At 31.1% G+C, this 23103-nt stretch overlaps 10 non-coding genes across 10 annotated transcripts; all 10 read right to left on the minus strand.

Annotated features, from left to right (window-relative positions):
- Nucleotides 1-1849: 1849 nt before the first annotated feature.
- On the minus strand, nt 1850-1921 carry TRNAC-GCA (transfer RNA cysteine (anticodon GCA)). Its single transcript has one exon. It is a non-coding gene; the product is annotated as a tRNA-Cys (tRNA).
- A 1905-nt stretch (nt 1922-3826) lies between these two features.
- On the minus strand, nt 3827-3898 carry TRNAC-GCA (transfer RNA cysteine (anticodon GCA)). Its single transcript has one exon. It is a non-coding gene; the product is annotated as a tRNA-Cys (tRNA).
- A 942-nt stretch (nt 3899-4840) lies between these two features.
- Nucleotides 4841-4912, minus strand: TRNAC-GCA (transfer RNA cysteine (anticodon GCA)). Its single transcript has one exon. It is a non-coding gene; the product is annotated as a tRNA-Cys (tRNA).
- Nucleotides 4913-11940: 7028 nt separating this feature from the next.
- TRNAC-GCA (transfer RNA cysteine (anticodon GCA)) lies at nt 11941-12012 on the minus strand. The gene has a single exon. It is a non-coding gene; the product is annotated as a tRNA-Cys (tRNA).
- Nucleotides 12013-16506: 4494 nt separating this feature from the next.
- On the minus strand, nt 16507-16578 carry TRNAC-GCA (transfer RNA cysteine (anticodon GCA)). The gene has a single exon. It is a non-coding gene; the product is annotated as a tRNA-Cys (tRNA).
- A 1956-nt stretch (nt 16579-18534) lies between these two features.
- Nucleotides 18535-18606, minus strand: TRNAC-GCA (transfer RNA cysteine (anticodon GCA)). The gene has a single exon. It is a non-coding gene; the product is annotated as a tRNA-Cys (tRNA).
- Nucleotides 18607-19548: 942 nt separating this feature from the next.
- On the minus strand, nt 19549-19620 carry TRNAC-GCA (transfer RNA cysteine (anticodon GCA)). The gene has a single exon. It is a non-coding gene; the product is annotated as a tRNA-Cys (tRNA).
- A 436-nt stretch (nt 19621-20056) lies between these two features.
- On the minus strand, nt 20057-20128 carry TRNAC-ACA (transfer RNA cysteine (anticodon ACA)). The gene has a single exon. It is a non-coding gene; the product is annotated as a tRNA-Cys (tRNA).
- A 432-nt stretch (nt 20129-20560) lies between these two features.
- On the minus strand, nt 20561-20632 carry TRNAC-GCA (transfer RNA cysteine (anticodon GCA)). Its single transcript has one exon. It is a non-coding gene; the product is annotated as a tRNA-Cys (tRNA).
- A 1529-nt stretch (nt 20633-22161) lies between these two features.
- TRNAC-GCA (transfer RNA cysteine (anticodon GCA)) lies at nt 22162-22233 on the minus strand. The gene has a single exon. It is a non-coding gene; the product is annotated as a tRNA-Cys (tRNA).
- Between the last annotated feature and the right edge of the window lie 870 nt (nt 22234-23103).

Consider the following 23103-nt stretch of genomic DNA (forward strand, 5'->3'; position numbering starts at 1 on the left):
TTTTCTTAAATAGTATTCAAATTAAGAAAGTACATAAACATGAAAACAACTTGATATGGTTCTAAAACTTCCATGAACATATAGGTAAAATGGCATGTTTAATCTGTTGAAAAAGTGCATACAGGGGGCACTCGGAGTTGAACCAAGGACCTCTTGATCTGCAGTCAAATGCTCTACCACTGAGCTTTACCCCCTATATTTGAAAACAAAATTTTTTTCTTTTTTTTTGCATAAAAACTGAAAGATTTTTACACAGTTTTACATTGTGGTGACTTTTTATTACTTTGATGTGCATTTTACTTTGTTAAACAGAGTTCATTAATCCAAAAAGTACAAAGAAACACAAAGGTATTTTTATTTTACAAGTCATTTCTTGGGTTTAGATTCTACCAATGTGCCACATGTATCTTTTGTAGCTTTCATTTCAGACAAAATTTCTCGAGCATTTTCCTACATTTCTTAAGTTGTTTTCATATTAAGAAGGCACGTCAACATGATCTTTTTGCTACATTTCTTAATCAGAATCCACATTAGGAAAGTACATAAATATGAATTCAACTTCATATGGTTCTAAAACTTTCATGAACATAAAGTTAAAAAGGCATGTTTAATCTGTTGAAAAAGTGTCCACAGGGGGCACTCGGAGACGAACCAAGGACCTCTTGATCTGCAGTCAAATGCTCTACCACTGAGATATACCCCCTATATTTGAAAACAAAAACTTTTTTTTTTTGCATAAAACCTGAAAGATTTTTACACAGTTTTATATTGTGGTGACTTTTTATTGCTTTGATGTGCATTTTACTTTGTTAAACAGAGTTCATTAATTCAAAAAGTACAAAGAAACACAAAGGTATTTTTATTTTACAAGTCATTTCTTGGGTTTAGATTTTACCAATGTGCCACATGTATCTTTTGTAGCTTTCATTTCAGACAAAATTTCTCAAGCATGTTCCTACATTTCTTAAGTTGTTTTCATATTAAGAAGGCACATCAACATGATCTTTTTGCTACTTTTCTTAAATAGTATTCAAATTAAGAAAGTACATAAACATGAATTCAACTTTATATGGTTCTAAACCTTCCATGAACATATAGGTAAAAAGCATGTTTAATCTGTTGAAAAAGTGCATACAGGGGGCACTCAGAGTTGAACCAAGGACCTCTTGATCTGCAGTCAAATGCTCTACCACTGAGCTTTACCCCCTATATTTGAAAACAAAATTTTTTTTCTTTTTTTTTGCATAAAAACTGAAAGATTTTTACACAGTTTTACATTGTGGTGACTTTTTATTACTTTGATGTGTATTTTACTTTGTTAAACAGAGTTCATTAATCCAAAAAGTACAAAGAAACACAAAGGTATTTTTATTTTCAAAGTCATTTCTTGGGTTTAGATTCTACCAATGTGCCACATGTATCTTTTGTAGCTTTCATTTCAGGCAAAATTTCTCAAGCATTTTGATACATTTCTTAAGTTGTTTTCATATTAAGAAGGCACATCAACATGATCTTTTTGCTACATTTCTTAATCAGAATCCACATTAGGAAAGTACATAAATATGAATTCAACTTCATATGGTTCTAAAACTTTCATGAACATAAAGGTAAAAATGGCGAACTCAGTCGAGGGGTTCAAGAGAGGCCTGGATGTCTTCCTGGAGCAGAACAATATTGTATCATACAATTATTAGGTTCTGTAGAAGGACGTAGATCTGGGGATTTATTATGATGGAATATAGGCTGAACTGGATGGACAAATGTCTTTTTTCGGCCTTACTAACTATGTTACTATGTTACTATGTTACTATGTAAAAAGGCATGTTTAATCTGTTGAAAAAGTGTCCACAGGGGGCACTCGGAGTCGAACCAAGGACCTCTTGATCTGCAGTCAAATGCTCTACCACTGAGCTATACCCCCTATATTAGAAAACAAAAACTTTTTTTTTTTGCACTGTTTTACAAAAAGTTTTGTTAAACAGAGTTCATTAATCCAAAAAGTACAAAGAAACACAAAGGTATTTTTATTTTACAAGTCATTTCTTGGGTTTAGATTCTACCAATGTGCCACATGTATCTTTTGTAGCTTTCATTTCAGACAAAATTTCTCGAGCATTTTCCTACATTTCTTAAGTTGTTTTCCTATTAAGAAGGCACATCAACATGATCTTTTTGCTACTTTTCTTAAATAGTATTCAAATTAAGAAAGTATATAAACATGAATTCAACTTCATATGGTTCTAAACCTTTCATGAACATAAAGGTAAAAAAGCATGATTAATCTGTTGAAAAAGTGTCCACAGGGGGCACTCGGAGTCGAACCAAGTACCTCTTGATCTGCAGTCAAATGCTCTACCACTGAGCTTTACCCCCTATATTTGAAAACAATTTTTTTTTTCTTTTTTTTTGCATAAAACCTGAAAGATTTTTACACAGTTTTACATTGTGGTGACTTTTTATTACTTTGATGTGCATTTTACTTTGTTAAACAGAGTTCATTAATCCAAAAAGTACAAAGAAACACAAAGGTATTTTTATTTTACAAGTCATTTCTTGGGTTTAGATTCTACCAATGTGCCACATGTATCTTTTGTAGCTTTCATTTCAGACAAAATTTCTCGAGCATTTTCCTACATTTCTTAAGTTGTTTTCATATTAAGAAGGCACGTCAACATGATCTTTTTGCTACATTTCTTAATCAGAATCCACATTAGGAAAGTACATAAATATGAATTCAACTTCATATGGTTCTAAAACTTTCATGAACATAAAGTTAAAAAGGCATGTTTAATCTGTTGAAAAAGTGTCCACAGGGGGCACTCGGAGACGAACCAAGGACCTCTTGATCTGCAGTCAAATGCTCTACCACTGAGATATACCCCCTATATTTGAAAACAAAAACTTTTTTTTTTTGCATAAAACCTGAAAGATTTTTACACAGTTTTATATTGTGGTGACTTTTTATTGCTTTGATGTGCATTTTACTTTGTTAAACAGAGTTCATTAATTCAAAAAGTACAAAGAAACACAAAGGTATTTTTATTTTACAAGTCATTTCTTGGGTTTAGATTTTACCAATGTGCCACATGTATCTTTTGTAGCTTTCATTTCAGACAAAATTTCTCAAGCATGTTCCTACATTTCTTAAGTTGTTTTCATATTAAGAAGGCACATCAACATGATCTTTTTGCTACTTTTCTTAAATAGTATTCAAATTAAGAAAGTACATAAACATGAATTCAACTTTATATGGTTCTAAAACTTCCATGAACATATAGGTAAAAAGCATGTTTAATCTGTTGAAAAAGTGCATACAGGGAGGCACTCAGAGTTGAACCAAGGACCTCTTGATCTGCAGTCAAATGCTCTACCACTGAGCTTTACCCCCTATATTTGAAAACAAAATTTTTTTTCTTTTTTTTTGCATAAAAACTGAAAGATTTTTACACAGTTTTACATTGTGGTGACTTTTTATTACTTTGATGTGTATTTTACTTTGTTAAACAGAGTTCATTAATCCAAAAAGTACAAAGAAACACAAAGGTATTTTTATTTTCCAAGTCATTTCTTGGGTTTAGATTCTACCAATGTGCCACATGTATCTTTTGTAGCTTTCATTTCAGGCAAAATTTCTCAAGCATTTTGATACATTTCTTAAGTTGTTTTCATATTAAGAAGGCACATCAACATGATCTTTTTGCTACATTTCTTAATCAGAATCCACATTAGGAAAGTACATAAATATGAATTCAACTTCATATGGTTCTAAAACTTTCATGAACATAAAGGTAAAAAGGCATGTTTAATCTGTTGAAAAAGTGTCCACAGGGGGCACTCGGAGTCGAACCAAGGACCTCTTGATCTGCAGTCAAATGCTCTACCACTGAGCTATACCCCCTATATTAGAAAACAAAAACTTTTTTTTTTTGCATAAAACCTGAAAGATTTTTACACAGTTTTATATTGTGGTGACTTTTTATTGCTTTGATGTGCATTTTACTTTGTTAAACAGAGTTCATTAATTCAAAAAGTACAAAGAAACACAAAGGTATTTTTATTTTACAAGTCATTTCTTGGGTTTAGATTCTACCAATGTGCCACATGTATCTTTTGTAGCTTTCATTTCAGACAAAATTTCTCAAGCATGTTCCTACATTTCTTAAGTTGTTTTCATATTAAGAAGGCACATCAACATGATCTTTTTGCTACTTTTCTTAAATAGTATTCAAATTAAGAAAGTACATAAACATGAATTCAACTTCGTATGGTTCTAAAACTTCCATGAACATATAGGTAAAAAGCATGTTTAATCTGTTGAAAAAGTGCATACAGGGGGCACTCAGAGTTGAACCAAGGACCTCTTGATCTGCAGTCAAATGCTCTACCACTGAGCTTTACCCCCTATATTTGAAAACAATTTTTTTTTTCTTTTTTTTTGCATAAAAACTGAAAGATTTTTACACAGTTTTACATTGTTGTGACTTTTTATTACTTTGATGTGCATTTTACTTTGTTAAACAGAGTTCATTAATCCAAAAAGTACAAAGAAACACAAAGGTATTTTTATTTTACAAGTCATTTCTTGGGTTTAGATTCTACCAATGTGCCACATGTATCTTTTGTAGCTTTCATTTCAGACAAAATTTCTCGAGCATTTTCCTACATTTCTTAAGTTGTTTTCCTATTAAGAAGGCACATCAACATGATCTTTTTGCTACTTTTCTTAAATAGTATTCAAATTAAGAAAGTATATAAACATGAATTCAACTTTATATGGTTCTAAACCTTTCATGAACATAAAGGTAAAAAAGCATGATTAATCTGTTGAAAAAGTGTCCACAGGGGGCACTCGGAGTCGAACCAAGGACCTCTTGATCTGCAGTCAAATGCTCTACCACTGAGCTATACCCCCTATATTAGAAAACAAAAACTTTTTTTTTTTTGCATAAAACCTGAAAGATTTTTACACAGTTTTACATTGTGGTGACTTTTTATTACTTTGATGTGCATTTTACTTTGTTAAACAGAGTTCAATAATTCAAAAAGTACAAAGAAACACAAAAGTATTTTTATTTTACAAGTCATTTCTTGGGTTTAGAGTCTACCAATGTGCTATATGTATCTTTTGTAGATTTCTTTTCAGACAAAATTTCTCAAGCATTTTCCTACATTTCTTACGTTGTTCTCCTATTAAGAAGGCACATCAACATGATCTTTTTGCTACTTTTCTTAAATAGTATTCAAATTAAGAAAGTACATAAACATGAATTCAACTTGATATGGTTCTAAAACTTCCATGAACATATAGGTAAAATGGCATGTTTAATCTGTTGAAAAAGTGCATGCAGGCGGCACTCAGAGTTGAACCAAGGTCCTCTTGATCTGTAGTCAAATGTTCTACCACTGAGATATACCCCCTATACTTGAAAACAAAAACTTTTTTTTTTGCATAAAACCTGAAAGATTTTTACACAGTTTTACATTGTGGTGACTTTTTATTGCTTTGATGTGCATTTTACTTTGTTAAACAGAGTTCATTAATTCAAAAAGTACAAAGAAACACAAAAGTATTTTTATTTTACAAGTCATTTCTTGGGTTTAGATTCTACCAATGTGCCACATGTATCTTTTGTAGCTTTCATTTCAGACAAAATTTCTCAAGCATTTTCCTACATTTCTTAAGTTGTTTTCATATTAAGAAGGCACATCAACATGATCTTTTTGCTACTTTTCTTAAATAGTATTCAAATTAAGAAAGTACATAAACATGAATTCAACTTTATATGGTTCTAAAACTTCCATGAACATATAGGTAAAAAGCATGTTTAATCTGTTGAAAAAGTGCATACAGGGGGCACTCAGAGTTGAACCAAGGACCTCTTGATCTGCAGTCAAATGCTCTACCACTGAGCTTTACCCCCTATATTTGAAATCAAAATTTTTTTCTTTTTTTTTGCATAAAAACTGAAAGATTTTTACACAGTTTTACATTGTGGTGACTTTTTATTACTTTGATGTGCATTTTACTTTGTTAAACAGAGTTCATTAATCCAAAAAGTACAAAGAAACACAAAGGTATTTTTATTTTACAAGTCATTTCTTGGGTTTAGATTCTACCAATGTGCCACATGTATCTTTTGTAGCTTTCATTTCAGACAAAATTTCTCGAGCATTTTCCTACATTTCTTAAGTTGTTTTCATATTAAGAAGGCACGTCAACATGATCTTTTTGCTACATTTCTTAATCAGAATCCACATTAGGAAAGTACATAAATATGAATTCAACTTCATATGGTTCTAAAACTTTCATGAACATAAAGTTAAAAAGGCATGTTTAATCTGTTGAAAAAGTGTCCACAGGGGGCACTCGGAGACGAACCAAGGACCTCTTGATCTGCAGTCAAATGCTCTACCACTGAGATATACCCCCTATATTTGAAAACAAAAACTTTTTTTTTTTGCATAAAACCTGAAAGATTTTTACACAGTTTTACATTGTGGTGACTTTTTATTACTTTGATGGGCATTTTACTTTGTTAAACAGAGTTCATTAATTCAAAAAGTACAAAGAAACACAAAGGTATTTTTATTTTACAAGTCATTTCTTGGGTTTAGATTCTACCAATGTGCCACATGTATCTTTTGTAGCTTTCATTTCAGACAAAATTTCTCAAGCATGTTCCTACATTTCTTAAGTTGTTTTCATATTAAGAAGGCACATCAACATGATCTTTTTGCTACTTTTCTTAAATAGTATTCAAATTAAGAAAGTACATAAACATGAATTCAACTTTATATGGTTCTAAAACTTCCATGAACATATAGGTAAAAAGCATGTTTAATCTGTTGAAAAAGTGCATACAGGGGGCACTCAGAGTTGAACCAAGGACCTCTTGATCTGCAGTCAAATGCTCTACCACTGAGCTTTACCCCCTATATTTGAAAACAAAATTTTTTTTCTTTTTTTTTGCATAAAAACTGAAAGATTTTTACACAGTTTTACATTGTGGTGACTTTTTATTACTTTGATGTGTATTTTACTTTGTTAAACAGAGTTCATTAATCCAAAAAGTACAAAGAAACACAAAGGTATTTTTATTTTACAAGTCATTTCTTGGGTTTAGATTCTACCAATGTGCCACATGTATCTTTTGTAGCTTTCATTTCAGACAAAATTTCTCAAGCATTTTGATACATTTCTTAAGTTGTTTTCATATTAAGAAGGCACATCAACATGATCTTTTTGCTACATTTCTTAATCAGAATCCACATTAGGAAAGTACATAAATATGAATTCAACTTCATATGGTTCTAAAACTTTCATGAACATAAAGTTAAAAAGGCATGTTTAATCTGTTGAAAAAGTGTCCACAGGGGGCACTCGGAGACGAACCAAGGACCTCTTGATCTGCAGTCAAATGCTCTACCACTGAGATATACCCCCTATATTTGAAAACAAAAACTTTTTTTTTTTGCATAAAACCTGAAAGATTTTTACACAGTTTTACATTGTGGTGACTTTTTATTACTTTGATGGGCATTTTACTTTGTTAAACAGAGTTCATTAATTCAAAAAGTACAAAGAAACACAAAGGTATTTTTATTTTACAAGTCATTTCTTGGGTTTAGATTCTACCAATGTGCCACATGTATCTTTTGTAGCTTTCATTTCAGACAAAATTTCTCAAGCATGTTCCTACATTTCTTAAGTTGTTTTCATATTAAGAAGGCACATCAACATGATCTTTTTGCTACTTTTCTTAAATAGTATTCAAATTAAGAAAGTACATAAACATGAATTCAACTTTATATGGTTCTAAAACTTCCATGAACATATAGGTAAAAAGCATGTTTAATCTGTTGAAAAAGTGCATACAGGGGGCACTCAGAGTTGAACCAAGGACCTCTTGATCTGCAGTCAAATGCTCTACCACTGAGCTTTACCCCCTATATTTGAAAACAAATTTTTTTTTCTTTTTTTTTGCATAAAAACTGAAAGATTTTTACACAGTTTTACATTGTGGTGACTTTTTATTACTTTGATGTGTATTTTACTTTGTTAAACAGAGTTCATTAATCCAAAAAGTACAAAGAAACACAAAGGTATTTTTATTTTACAAGTCATTTCTTGGGTTTAGATTCTACCAATGTGCCACATGTATCTTTTGTAGCTTTCATTTCAGACAAAATTTCTCAAGCATTTTGATACATTTCTTAAGTTGTTTTCATATTAAGAAGGCACATCAACATGATCTTTTTGCTACATTTCTTAATCAGAATCCACATTAGGAAAGTACATAAATATGAATTCAACTTCATATGGTTCTAAAACTTTCATGAACATAAAGGTAAAAAGGCATGTTTAATCTGTTGAAAAAGTGTCCACAGGGGGAACTCGGAGTCGAACCAGGGACCTCTTAATCTGCAGTCAAATGCTCTACCACTGAGCTATACCCCCTATATTTGAAAACAAAAACTTTTTTTTTTTTTGCATAAAACCTGAAAGATTTTTACACAGTTTTATATTGTGGTGACTTTTTATTGCTTTGATATGCATTTTACTTTGTTAAACAGAGTTCATAAATTCAAAAAGTGCAAAGAAACACAAAGGTATTTTTATTTTACAAGTCAGTTCTTGGGTTTAGATTCTACCAATGTGCCACATGTATCTTTTGTAGCTTTCATTTCAGACAAAATTTCTCAAGCATGTTCCTACATTTCTTAAGTTGTTTTCATATTAAGAAGGCACATCAACATGATCTTTTTGCTACTTTTCTTAAATAGTATTCAAATTAAGAAAGTACATAAACATGAATTCAACTTTATATGGTTCTAAAACTTCCATGAACATATAGGTAAAAAGCATGTTTAATCTGTTGAAAAAGTGCATACAGGGGGCACTCAGAGTTGAACCAAGGACCTCTTGATCTGCAGTCAAATGCTCTACCACTGAGCTTTACCCCCTATATTTGAAAACAAATTTTTTTTTCTTTTTTTTGCATAAAAACTGAAAGATTTTTACACAGTTTTACATTGTTGTGACTTTTTATTACTTTGATGTGCATTTTACTTTGTTAAACAGAGTTCATTAATCCAAAAAGTACAAAGAAACACAAAGGTATTTTTATTTTACAAGTCATTTCTTGGGTTTAGATTCTACCAATGTGCCACATGTATCTTTTGTAGCTTTCATTTCAGACAAAATTTCTCGAGCATTTTCCTACATTTCTTAAGTTGTTTTCATATTAAGAAGGCACATCAACATGATCTTTTTGCTACATTTCTTAATCAGAATCCACATTAGGAAAGTACATAAATATGAATTCAACTTCATATGGTTCTAAAAATTTCATGAACATAAAGTTAAAAAGGCATGTTTAATCTGTTGAAAAAGTGTCCACAGGGGGCACTCGGAGACGAACCAAGGACCTCTTGATCTGCAGTCAAATGCTCTACCACTGAGATATACCCCCTATATTTGAAAACAAAATTTTTTTCTTTTTTTTTGCATAAAAACTGAAAGATTTTTACACAGTTTTACATTGTGGTGACTTTTTATTACTTTGATGTGCATTTTACTTTGTTAAACAGAGTTCATTAATCCAAAAAGTACAAAGAAACACAAAGGTATTTTTATTTTACAAGTCATTTCTTGGGTTTAGATTCTACCAATGTGCCACATGTATCTTTTGTAGCTTACATTTCAGACAAAATTTCTCGAGCATTTTCCTACATTTCTTAAGTTGTTTTCATATTAAGAAGGCACGTCAACATGATCTTTTTGCTACATTTCTTAATCAGAATCCACATTAGGAAAGTACATAAATATGAATTCAACTTCATATGGTTCTAAAACTTTCATGAACATAAAGTTTAAAAAGGCATGTTTAATCTGTTGAAAAAGTGTCCACAGGGGGCACTCGGAGACGAACCAAGGACCTCTTGATCTGCAGTCAAATGCTCTACCACTGAGATATACCCCCTATATTTGAAAACAAAAACTTTTTTTTTTTGCATAAAACCTGAAAGATTTTTACACAGTTTTACATTGTGGTGACTTTTTATTACTTTGATGGGCATTTTACTTTGTTAAACAGAGTTCATTAATTCAAAAAGTACAAAGAAACACAAAGGTATTTTTATTTTACAAGTCATTTCTTGGGTTTAGATTCTACCAATGTGCCACATGTATCTTTTGTAGCTTTCATTTCAGACAAAATTTCTCAAGCATGTTCCTACATTTCTTAAGTTGTTTTCATATTAAGAAGGCACATCAACATGATCTTTTTGCTACTTTTCTTAAATAGTATTCAAATTAAGAAAGTACATAAACATGAATTCAACTTTATATGGTTCTAAAACTTCCATGAACATATAGGTAAAAAGCATGTTTAATCTGTTGAAAAAGTGCATACAGGGGGCACTCAGAGTTGAACCAAGGACCTCTTGATCTGCAGTCAAATGCTCTACCACTGAGCTTTACCCCCTATATTTGAAAACAAAATTTTTTTTCTTTTTTTTTTGCATAAAAACTGAAAGATTTTTACACAGTTTTACATTGTGGTGACTTTTTATTACTTTGATGTGTATTTTACTTTGTTAAACAGAGTTCATTAATCCAAAAAGTACAAAGAAACACAAAGGTATTTTTATTTTACAAGTCATTTCTTGGGTTTAGATTCTACCAATGTGCCACATGTATCTTTTGTAGCTTTCATTTCAGACAAAATTTCTCAAGCATTTTGATACATTTCTTAAGTTGTTTTCATATTAAGAAGGCACATCAACATGATCTTTTTGCTACATTTCTTAATCAGAATCCACATTAGGAAAGTACATAAATATGAATTCAACTTCATATGGTTCTAAAACTTTCATGAACATAAAGGTAAAAAGGCATGTTTAATCTGTTGAAAAAGTGTCCACAGGGGGAACTCGGAGTCGAACCAGGGACCTCTTAATCTGCAGTCAAATGCTCTACCACTGAGCTATACCCCCTATATTTGAAAACAAAAACTTTTTTTTTTTTGCATAAAACCTGAAAGATTTTTACACAGTTTTATATTGTGGTGACTTTTTATTGCTTTGATATGCATTTTACTTTGTTAAACAGAGTTCATTAATTCAAAAAGTACAAAGAAACACAAAGGTATTTTTATTTTACAAGTCAGTTCTTGGGTTTAGATTCTACCAATGTGCCACATGTATCTTTTGTAGCTTTCATTTCAGACAAAATTTCTCAAGCATGTTCCTACATTTCTTAAGTTGTTTTCATATTAAGAAGGCACATCAACATGATCTTTTTGCTACTTTTCTTAAATAGTATTCAAATTAAGAAAGTACATAAACATGAATTCAACTTTATATGGTTCTAAAACTTCCATGAACATATAGGTAAAAAGCATGTTTAATCTGTTGAAAAAGTGCATACAGGGGGCACTCAGAGTTGAACCAAGGACCTCTTGATCTGCAGTCAAATGCTCTACCACTGAGCTTTACCCCCTATATTTGAAAACAAATTTTTTTTTCTTTTTTTTGCATAAAAACTGAAAGATTTTTACACAGTTTTACATTGTTGTGACTTTTTATTACTTTGATGTGCATTTTACTTTGTTAAACAGAGTTCATTAATCCAAAAAGTACAAAGAAACACAAAGGTATTTTTATTTTACAAGTCATTTCTTGGGTTTAGATTCTACCAATGTGCCACATGTATCTTTTGTAGCTTTCATTTCAGACAAAATTTCTCGAGCATTTTCCTACATTTCTTAAGTTGTTTTCATATTAAGAAGGCACATCAACATGATCTTTTTGCTACATTTCTTAATCAGAATCCACATTAGGAAAGTACATAAATATGAATTCAACTTCATATGGTTCTAAAAATTTCATGAACATAAAGGTAAAAAAGCATGATTAATCTGTTGAAAAAGTGTCCACAGGGGGCACTCGGAATCGAACCAAGGACCTCTTGATCTGCAGTCAAATGCTCTACCACTGAGCTATACCCCCTATATTAGATAACAAAAACTTTTTTTTTTTTGCATAAAACCTGAAAGATTTTTACACAGTTTTACATTGTGGTGACTTTTTATTACTTTGATGTGCATTTTACTTTGATAAACAGAGTTCATTAATTCAAAAAGTACAAAGAAACACAAATGTATTTTTATTTTACAAGTCATTTCTTGGGTTTAGAGTCTACCAATGTGCGATATGTATCTTTTGTAGATTTCTTTTCAGACAAAATTTCTCAAGCATTTTCCTACATTTCTTAAGTTGTTTTCCTATTAAGAAGGCACATCAACATGATCTTTTTGCTACTTTTCTTAAATAGTATTCAAATTAAGAAAGTACATAAACATGAAATCAACTTGATATGGTTCTAAATCTTCCATGAACATATAGGTAAAATGGCATGTTTAATCTGTTGAAAAAGTGCATACAGGTGGCACTCGGAGTTGAACCAAGGACCTCTTGATCTGCAGTCAAATGCTCTACCACTGAGCTTTACCCCCTATATTTGAAAACAAAATTTTTTTCTTTTTTTTTGCATAAAAACTGAAAGATTTTTACACAGTTTTACATTGTGGTGACTTTTTATTACTTTGATGTGCATTTTACTTTGTTAAACAGAGTTCATTAATCCAAAAAGTACAAAGAAACACAAAGGTATTTTTATTTTACAAGTCATTTCTTGGGTTTAGATTCTACCAATGTGCCACATGTATCTTTTGTAGCTTTCATTTCAGACAAAATTTCTCGAGCATTTTCCTACATTTCTTAAGTTGTTTTCATATTAAGAAGGCACGTCAACATGATCTTTTTGCTACATTTCTTAATCAGAATCCACATTAGGAAAGTACATAAATATGAATTCAACTTCATATGGTTCTAAAACTTTCATGAACATAAAGTTAAAAAGGCATGTTTAATCTGTTGAAAAAGTGTCCACAGGGGGCACTCGGAGACGAACCAAGGACCTCTTGATCTGCAGTCAAATGCTCTACCACTGAGATATACCCCCTATATTTGAAAACAAAAACTTTTTTTTTTGCATAAAACCTGAAAGATTTTTACACAGTTTTATATTGTGGTGACTTTTTATTGCTTTGATGTGCATTTTACTTTGTTAAACAGAGTTCATTAATTCAAAAAGTACAAAGAAACACAAAGGTATTTTTATTTTACAAGTCATTTCTTGGGTTTAGATTTTACCAATGTGCCACATGTATCTTTTGTAGCTTTCATTTCAGACAAAATTTCTCAAGCATGTTCCTACATTTCTTAAGTTGTTTTCATATTAAGAAGGCACATCAACATGATCTTTTTGCTACTTTTCTTAAATAGTATTCAAATTAAGAAAGTACATAAACATGAATTCAACTTTATATGGTTCTAAAACTTCCATGAACATATAGGTAAAAAGCATATTTAATCTGTTGAAAAAGTGCATACAGGGGGCACTCAGAGTTGAACCAAGGACCTCTTGATCTGCAGTCAAATGCTCTACCACTGAGCTTTACCCCCTATATTTGAAAACAAATTTTTTTTCTTTTTTTTGCATAAAAACTGAAAGATTTTTACACAGTTTTACATTGTTGTGACTTTTTATTACTTTGATGTGCATTTTACTTTGTTAAACAGAGTTCATTAATCCAAAAAGTACAAAGAAACACAAAGGTATTTTTATTTTACAAGTCATTTCTTGGGTTTAGATTCTACCAATGTGCCACATGTATCTTTTGTAGCTTTCATTTCAGACAAAATTTCTCGAGCATTTTCCTACATTTCTTAAGTTGTTTTCATATTAAGAAGGCACATCAACATGATCTTTTTGCTACATTTCTTAATCAGAATCCACATTAGGAAAGTACATAAATATGAATTCAACTTCATATGGTTCTAAAAATTTCATGAACATAAAGTTAAAAAGGCATGTTTAATCTGTTGAAAAAGTGTCCACAGGGGGCACTCGGAGACGAACCAAGGACCTCTTGATCTGCAGTCAAATGCTCTACCACTGAGATATACCCCCTATATTTGAAAACAAAATTTTTTTCATTTTTTTTGCATAAAAACTGAAAGATTTTTACACAGTTTTACATTGTGGTGACTTTTTATTACTTTGATGTGCATTTTACTTTGTTAAACAGAGTTCATTAATCCAAAAAGTACAAAGAAACACAAAGGTATTTTTATTTTACAAGTCATTTCTTGGGTTTAGATTCTACCAATGTGCCACATGTATCTTTTGTAGCTTTCATTTCAGACAAAATTTCTCGAGCATTTTCCTACATTTCTTAAGTTGTTTTCATATTAAGAAGGCACGTCAACATGATCTTTTTGCTACATTTCTTAATCAGAATCCACATTAGGAAAGTACATAAATATGAATTCAACTTCATATGGTTCTAAAACTTTCATGAACATAAAGTTAAAAAGGCATGTTTAATCTGTTGAAAAAGTGTCCACAGGGGGCACTCGGAGACGAACCAAGGACCTCTTGATCTGCAGTCAAATGCTCTACCACTGAGATATACCCCCTATATTTGAAAACAAAAACTTTTTTTTTTTGCATAAAACCTGAAAGATTTTTACACAGTTTTACATTGTGGTGACTTTTTATTACTTTGATGGGCATTTTACTTTGTTAAACAGAGTTCATTAATTCAAAAAGTACAAAGAAACACAAAGGTATTTTTATTTTACAAGTCATTTCTTGGGTTTAGATTCTACCAATGTGCCACATGTATCTTTTGTAGCTTTCATTTCAGACAAAATTTCTCAAGCATGTTCCTACATTTCTTAAGTTGTTTTCATATTAAGAAGGCACATCAACATGATCTTTTTGCTACTTTTCTTAAATAGTATTCAAATTAAGAAAGTACATAAACATGAATTCAACTTTATATGGTTCTAAAACTTCCATGAACATATAGGTAAAAAGCATGTTTAATCTGTTGAAAAAGTGCATACAGGGGGCACTCAGAGTTGAACCAAGGACCTCTTGATCTGCAGTCAAATGCTCTACCACTGAGCTTTACCCCCTATATTTGAAAACAAAATTTTTTTTCTTTTTTTTTGCATAAAAACTGAAAGATTTTTACACAGTTTTACATTGTGGTGACTTTTTATTACTTTGATGTGTATTTTACTTTGTTAAACAGAGTTCATTAATCCAAAAAGTACAAAGAAACACAAAGGTATTTTTATTTTACAAGTCATTTCTTGGGTTTAGATTCTACCAATGTGCCACATGTATCTTTTGTAGCTTTCATTTCAGACAAAATTTCTCAAGCATTTTGATACATTTCTTAAGTTGTTTTCATATTAAGAAGGCACATCAACATGATCTTTTTGCTACATTTCTTAATCAGAATCCACATTAGGAAAGTACATAAATATGAATTCAACTTCATATGGTTCTAAAACTTTCATGAACATAAAGGTAAAAAGGCATGTTTAATCTGTTGAAAAAGTGTCCACAGGGGGAACTCGGAGTCGAACCAGGGACCTCTTAATCTGCAGTCAAATGCTCTACCACTGAGCTTTACCCCCTATATTTGAAAACAAATTTTTTTTTCTTTTTTTTGCATAAAAACTGAAAGATTTTTACACAGTTTTATATTGTGGTGACTTTTTATTACTTTGATGTGCATTTTACTTTGTTAAACAGAGTTCATTAATTCAAAAAGTACAAAGAAACACAAAGGTATTTTTATTTTACAAGTCAGTTCTTGGGTTTAGATTCTACCAATGTGCCACATGTATCTTTTGTAGCTTTAATTTCAGACAAAATTTCTCAAGCATGTTCCTACATTTCTTAAGTTGTTTTCATATTAAGAAGGCACATCAACATGATCTTTTTGCTAATTTTCTTAAATAGTATTCAAATTAAGAAAGTACATAAACATGAATTCAACTTTATATGGTTCTAAAACTTCCATGAACATATAGGTAAAAAGCATGTTTAATCTGTTGAAAAAGTGCATACAGGGGGCACTCAGAGTTGAACCAAGGACCTCTTGATCTGCAGTCAAATGCTCTACCACTGAGCTTTACCCCCTATATTTGAAAACAAATTTTTTTTTCTTTTTTTTGCATAAAAACTGAAAGATTTTTACACAGTTTTACATTGTTGTGACTTTTTATTACTTTGATGTGCATTTTACTTTGTTAAACAGAGTTCATTAATCCAAAAAGTACAAAGAAACACAAAGGTATTTTTATTTTACAAGTCATTTCTTGGGTTTAGATTCTACCAATGTGCCACATGTATCTTTTGTAGCTTTCATTTCAGACAAAATTTCTCGAGCATTTTCCTACATTTCTTAAGTTGTTTTCATATTAAGAAGGCACATCAACATGATCTTTTTGCTACATTTCTTAATCAGAATCCACATTAGGAAAGTACATAAATATGAATTCAACTTCATATGGTTCTAAAAATTTCATGAACATAAAGGTAAAAAAGCATGATTAATCTGTTGAAAAAGTGTCCACAGGGGGCACTCGGAATCGAACCAAGGACCTCTTGATCTGCAGTCAAATGCTCTACCACTGAGCTATACCCCCTATATTAGATAACAAAAACTTTTTTTTTTTTTGCATAAAACCTGAAAGATTTTTACACAGTTTTACATTGTGGTGACTTTTTATTACTTTGATGTGCATTTTACTTTGATAAACAGAGTTCATTAATTCAAAAAGTACAAAGAAACACAAATGTATTTTTATTTTACAAGTCATTTCTTGGGTTTAGAGTCTACCAATGTGCGATATGTATCTTTTGTAGATTTCTTTTCAGACAAAATTTCTCAAGCATTTTCCTACATTTCTTAAGTTGTTTTCCTATTAAGAAGGCACATCAACATGATCTTTTTGCTACTTTTCTTAAATAGTATTCAAATTAAGAAAGTACATAAACATGAAATCAACTTGATATGGTTCTAAATCTTCCATGAACATATAGGTAAAATGGCATGTTTAATCTGTTGAAAAAGTGCATACAGGTGGCACTCGGAGTTGAACCAAGGACCTCTTGATCTGCAGTCAAATGCTCTACCACTGAGCTTTACCCCCTATATTTGAAAACAAAATTTTTTTCTTTTTTTTTGCATAAAAACTGAAAGATTTTTACACAGTTTTACATTGTGGTGACTTTTTATTACTTTGATGTGCATTTTACTTTGTTAAACAGAGTTCATTAATCCAAAAAGTACAAAGAAACACAAAGGTATTTTTATTTTACAAGTCATTTCTTGGGTTTAGATTCTACCAATGTGCCACATGTATCTTTTGTAGCTTTCATTTCAGACAAAATTTCTCGAGCATTTTCCTACATTTCTTAAGTTGTTTTCATATTAAGAAGGCACGTCAACATGATCTTTTTGCTACATTTCTTAATCAGAATCCACATTAGGAAAGTACATAAATATGAATTCAACTTCATATGGTTCTAAAACTTTCATGAACATAAAGTTAAAAAGGCATGTTTAATCTGTTGAAAAAGTGTCCACAGGGGGCACTCGGAGACGAACCAAGGACCTCCTGATCTGCAGTCAAATGCTCTACCACTGAGATATACCCCCTATATTTGAAAACAAAAACTTTTTTTTTTTGCATAAAACCTGAAAGATTTTTACACAGTTTTATATTGTGGTGACTTTTTATTGCTTTGATGTGCATTTTACTTTGTTAAACAGAGTTCATTAATTCAAAAAGTACAAAGAAACACAAAGGTATTTTTATTTTACAAGTCATTTCTTGGGTTTAGATTTTACCAATGTGCCACATGTATCTTTTGTAGCTTTCATTTCAGACAAAATTTCTCAAGCATGTTCCTACATTTCTTAAGTTGTTTTCATATTAAGAAGGCACATCAACATGATCTTTTTGCTACTTTTCTTAAATAGTATTCAAATTAAGAAAGTACATAAACATGAATTCAACTTTATATGGTTCTAAAACTTCCATGAACATATAGGTAAAAAGCATATTTAATCTGTTGAAAAAGTGCATACAGAGGGCACTCAGAGTTGAACCAAGGACCTCTTGATCTGCAGTCAAATGCTCTACCACTGAGCTTTACCCCCTATATTTGAAAACAAAATTTTTTTTCTTTTTTTTTGCATAAAAACTGAAAGATTTTTACAGTTTTACATTGTGGTGACTTTTTATTACTTTGATGTGTATTTTACTTTGTTAAACAGAGTTCATTAATCCAAAAAGTACAAAGAAACACAAATGTATTTTTATTTTACAAGTCATTTCTTGGGTTTAGATTCTACCAATGTGCCACATGTATCTTTTGTAGCTTTCATTTCAGGCAAAATTTCTCAAGCATTTTGATACATTTCTTAAGTTGTTTTCATATTAAGAAGGCACATCAACATGATCTTTTTGCTACATTTCTTAATCAGAATCGACATTAGGAAAGTACATAAATATGAATTCAACTTCATATGGTTCTAAAACTTTCATGAACATAAAGGTAAAAAGGCATGTTTAATCTGTTGAATAAGTGTCCACAGGGGGCACTCGGAGTCGAACCAAGGACCTCTTGATTTGCAGTCAAATGCTCTACCACTGAGCTATACCCCCTATATTAGAAAACAAAAACTTTTTTTTTTTGCATAAAACCTGAAAGATTTTTACACAGTTTTATATTGTGGTGACTTTTTATTGCTTTGATGTGCATTTTACTTTGTTAAACAGAGTTCATTAATTCAAAAAGTACAAAGAAACACAAAGGTATTTTTATTTTACAAGTCATTTCTTGGGTTTAGATTCTACCAATGTGCCACATGTATCTTTTGTAGCTTTCATTTCAGACAAAATTTCTCAAGCATGTTCCTACATTTCTTAAGTTGTTTTCATATTAAGAAGGCACATCAACATGATCTTTTTGCTACTTTTCTTAAATAGTATTCAAATTAAGAAAGTACATAAACATGAATTCAACTTCATATGGTTCTAAAACTTCCATGAACATATAGGTAAAAAGCATGTTTAATCTGTTGAAAAAGTGCATACAGGGGGCACTCAGAGTTGAACCAAGGACCTCTTGATCTGCAGTCAAATGCTCTACCACTGAGCTTTACCCCCTATATTTGAAAACAATTTTCTTTTTCTTTTTTTTTGCATAAAAACTGAAAGATTTTTACACAGTTTTACATTGTTGTGACTTTTTATTACTTTGATGTGCATTTTACTTTGTTAAACAGAGTTCATTAATCCAAAAAGTACAAAGAAACACAAAGGTATTTTTATTTTACAAGTCATTTCTTGGGTTTAGATTCTACCAATGTGCCACATGTATCTTTTGTAGCTTTCATTTCAGACAAAATTTCTCGAGCATTTTCCTACATTTCTTAAGTTGTTTTCCTATTAAGAAGGCACATCAACATGATCTTTTTGCTACTTTTCTTAAATAGTATTCAAATTAAGAAAGTATATTAACATGAATTCAACTTCATATGGTTCTAAACCTTTCATGAACATAAAGGTAAAAAAGCATGATTAATCTGTTGAAAAAGTGTCCACAGGGGGCACTCGGAGTCGAACCAAGGACCTCTTGATCTGCAGTCAAATGCTCTACCACTGAGCTATACCCCCTATTTTAGAAAACAAAAACTTTTTTTTTTTTTTGCATAAAACCTGAAAGATTTTTACACAGTTTTACATTGTGGTGACTTTTTATTACTTTGATGTGCATTTTACTTTGTTAAACAGAGTTCAATAATTCAAAAAGTACAAAGAAACACAAAAGTATTTTTATTTTACAAGTCATTTCTTGGGTTTAGAGTCTACCAATGTGCTATATGTATCTTTTGTAGATTTCTTTTCAGACAAAATTTCTCAAGCATTTTCCTACATTTCTTACGTTGTTCTCCTATTAAGAAGGCACATCAACATGATCTTTTTGCTACTTTTCTTAAATAGTATTCAAATTAAGAAAGTACATAAACATGAATTCAACTTGATATGGTTCTAAAACTTCCATGAACATATAGGTAAAATGGCATGTTTAATCTGTTGAAAAAGTGCATGCAGGGGGCACTCAGAGTTGAACCAAGGTCCTCTTGATCTGTAGTCAAATGTTCTACCACTGAGATATACCCCCTATACTTGAAAACAAAAACTTTTTTTTTTGCATAAAACCTGAAAGATTTTTACACAGTTTTACATTGTGGTGACTTTTTATTGCTTTGATGTGCATTTTACTTTGTTAAACAGAGTTCATTAATTCAAAAAGTACAAAGAAACACAAAAGTATTTTTATTTTACAAGTCATTTCTTGGGTTTAGATTCTACCAATGTGCCACATGTATCTTTTGTAGCTTTCATTTCAGACAAAATTTCTCAAGCATTTTCCTACATTTCTTAATCTGTTTTCATATTAAGAAGGCACATCAACATGATCTTTTTTCTACTTTTCCTAAATAGTATTCAAATTAAGAAAGTACATAAACATGAATTCAGCTTGATATGGTTCTAAAACTTCCATGAACATATAGGTAAAATGGCATGTTTAATCTGTTGAAAAAGTGCATACAGGGGGCACTCGGAGTTGAACCAAGGACCTCTTGATCTGCAGTCAAATGCTCTACCACTGAGCTATACCCCCTATATTTGAAAACAAAAACTTTTTTTTTTTGCATAAAACATAGTAACATAGTAACATAGTAACATAGTTAGTAAGGCCGAAAAAAGACATTTGTCCATCCAGTTCAGCCTATATTCCATCATAATAAATACCCAGATCTACGTCCTTCTACAGAACCTAATAATTGTATGATACAATATTGTTCTGCTCCAGGAAGACATCCAGGCCTCTCTTGAACCCCTCGACTGAGTTCGCCATCACCACCTCCTCAGGCAAGCAATTCCAGATTCTCACTGTCCTAACAGTAAAGAATCCTCTTCTATGTTGGTGGAAAAACCTTCCCTCCTCCAGACGCAAAGAATGCCCCCTTGTGCCCGTCACCTTCCTTGGTATAAACAGATCCTCAGCGAGATATTTGTATTGTCCCCTTATATACTTATACATGGTTATTAGATCGCCCCTCAGTCGTCTTTTTTCTAGACTAAATAATCCTAATTTCGCTAATCTATCTGGGTATTGTAGTTCTCCCATCCCCTTTATTAATTTTGTTGCCCTCCTTTGTACTCTCTCTAGTTCCATTATATCCTTCCTGAGCACCGGTGCCCAAAACTGGACACAGTACTCCATGTGCGGTCTAACTAAACTAAACCTGAAAGATTTTTACAGTTTTATATTGTGGTGACTTTTTATTTCTTTGATGTGCATTTTACTTTGTTAAACAGAGTTCATTAATTCAAAAAGTACAAAGAAACACAAAGGTATTTTTATTTTACAAGTCATTTCTTGGGTTTAGATTCTACCAATGTGCCACATGTATCTTTTGTAGCTTTCATTTCAGACAAAATTTCTCAAGCATTTTCCTACATTTCTTAAGTTGTTTTCATATTAAGAAGGCACATCAACATGATCTTTTTGCTACTTTTCTTAAATAGTATTCAAATTAAGAAAGTACATAAACATGAATTCAACTTTATATGGTTCTAAAACTTCCATGAACATATAGGTAAAAAGCATGTTTAATCTGTTGAAAAAGTGCATACAGGGGGCACTCAGAGTTGAACCAAGGACCTCTTGATCTGCAGTCAAATGCTCTACCACTGAGCTTTACCCCCTATATTTGAAAACAAATTTTTTTTTCTTTTTTTTTGCATAAAAACTGAAAGATTTTTACACAGTTTTACATTGTGGTGACTTTGTATTACTTTGATGTGCATTTTACTTTGTTAAACAGAGTTCATTAATCCAAAAAGTACAAAGAAACACAAAGGTATTTTTATTTTACAAGTCGTTTCTTGGGTTTAGATTCTACCAATGTGCCACATGTATCTTTTGTAGCTTTCATTTCAGACAAAATTTCTCAAGCATTTTGATACATTTCTTAAATTGTTTTCATATTAAGAAGGCACATCAACATGATCTTTTTGCTACATTTCTTAATCAGAATCCACATTAGGAAAGTACATAAATATGAATTCAACTTCATATGGTTCTAAAACTTTCATTAACATAAAGGTAAAAAGGCATGTTTAATCTGTTGAAAAAGTGTCCACAGGGGGCACTCGGAGTCGAACCAAGGACCTCTTGATCTGCAGTCAAATGCTCTACCACTGAGCTATACCCCCAATATTTGAAAACAAAAACTTTTTTTTTTTGCATAAAACCTGAAAGATTGTTACACAGTTTTATATTGTGGTGACTTTTTATTGCTTTGATATGCATTTTACTTTGTTAAACAGAGTTCATTAATTCAAAAAGTACAAAGAAACACAAAGGTATTTTTATTTTACAAGTCATTTCTTGGGTTTAGATTCTACCAATGTGCCACATGTATCTTTTGTAGCTTTCATTTCAGACAAAATTTCTCAAGCATGTTCCTACATTTCTTAAGTTGTTTTCATATTAAGAAGGCACATCAACATGATCTTTTTGCTACTTTTCTTGAATAGTATTCAAATTAAGAAAGTACATAAACATGAATTCAACTTTATATGGTTCTAAAACTTCCATGAACATATAGGTAAAAAGCATGTGTAATCTGTTGAAAAAGTGCATACTCAGAGTTGAACCAAGGACCTCTTGATCTGCAGTCAAATGCTCTACCACTGAGCTATACCCCCTATATTAGAAAACAAAAACTTTTTTTTTTTTGCATAAAACCTGAAAGATTTTTACACAGTTTTACATTGTGGTGACTTTTTATTACTTTGATGTGCATTTTACTTTGTTAAACAGAGTTCAATAATTCAAAAAGTACAAAGAAACACAAAAGTATTTTTATTTTACAAGTCATTTCTTGGGTTTAGAGTCTACCAATGTGCTATATGTATCTTTTGTAGATTTCTTTTCAGACAAAATTTCTCAAGCATTTTCCTACATTTCTTAAGTTGTTTCCTATTAAGAAGGCACATCAACATGATCTTTTTGCTACTTTTCTTAAATAGTATTCAAATTAAGAAAGTACATAAACATGAATTCAACTTGATATGGTTCTA

Source organism: Ranitomeya imitator, chromosome 1, assembly GCF_032444005.1.
Source record: "Ranitomeya imitator isolate aRanImi1 chromosome 1, aRanImi1.pri, whole genome shotgun sequence".
Taxonomy (NCBI): Eukaryota; Metazoa; Chordata; class Amphibia; order Anura; family Dendrobatidae; genus Ranitomeya; species Ranitomeya imitator.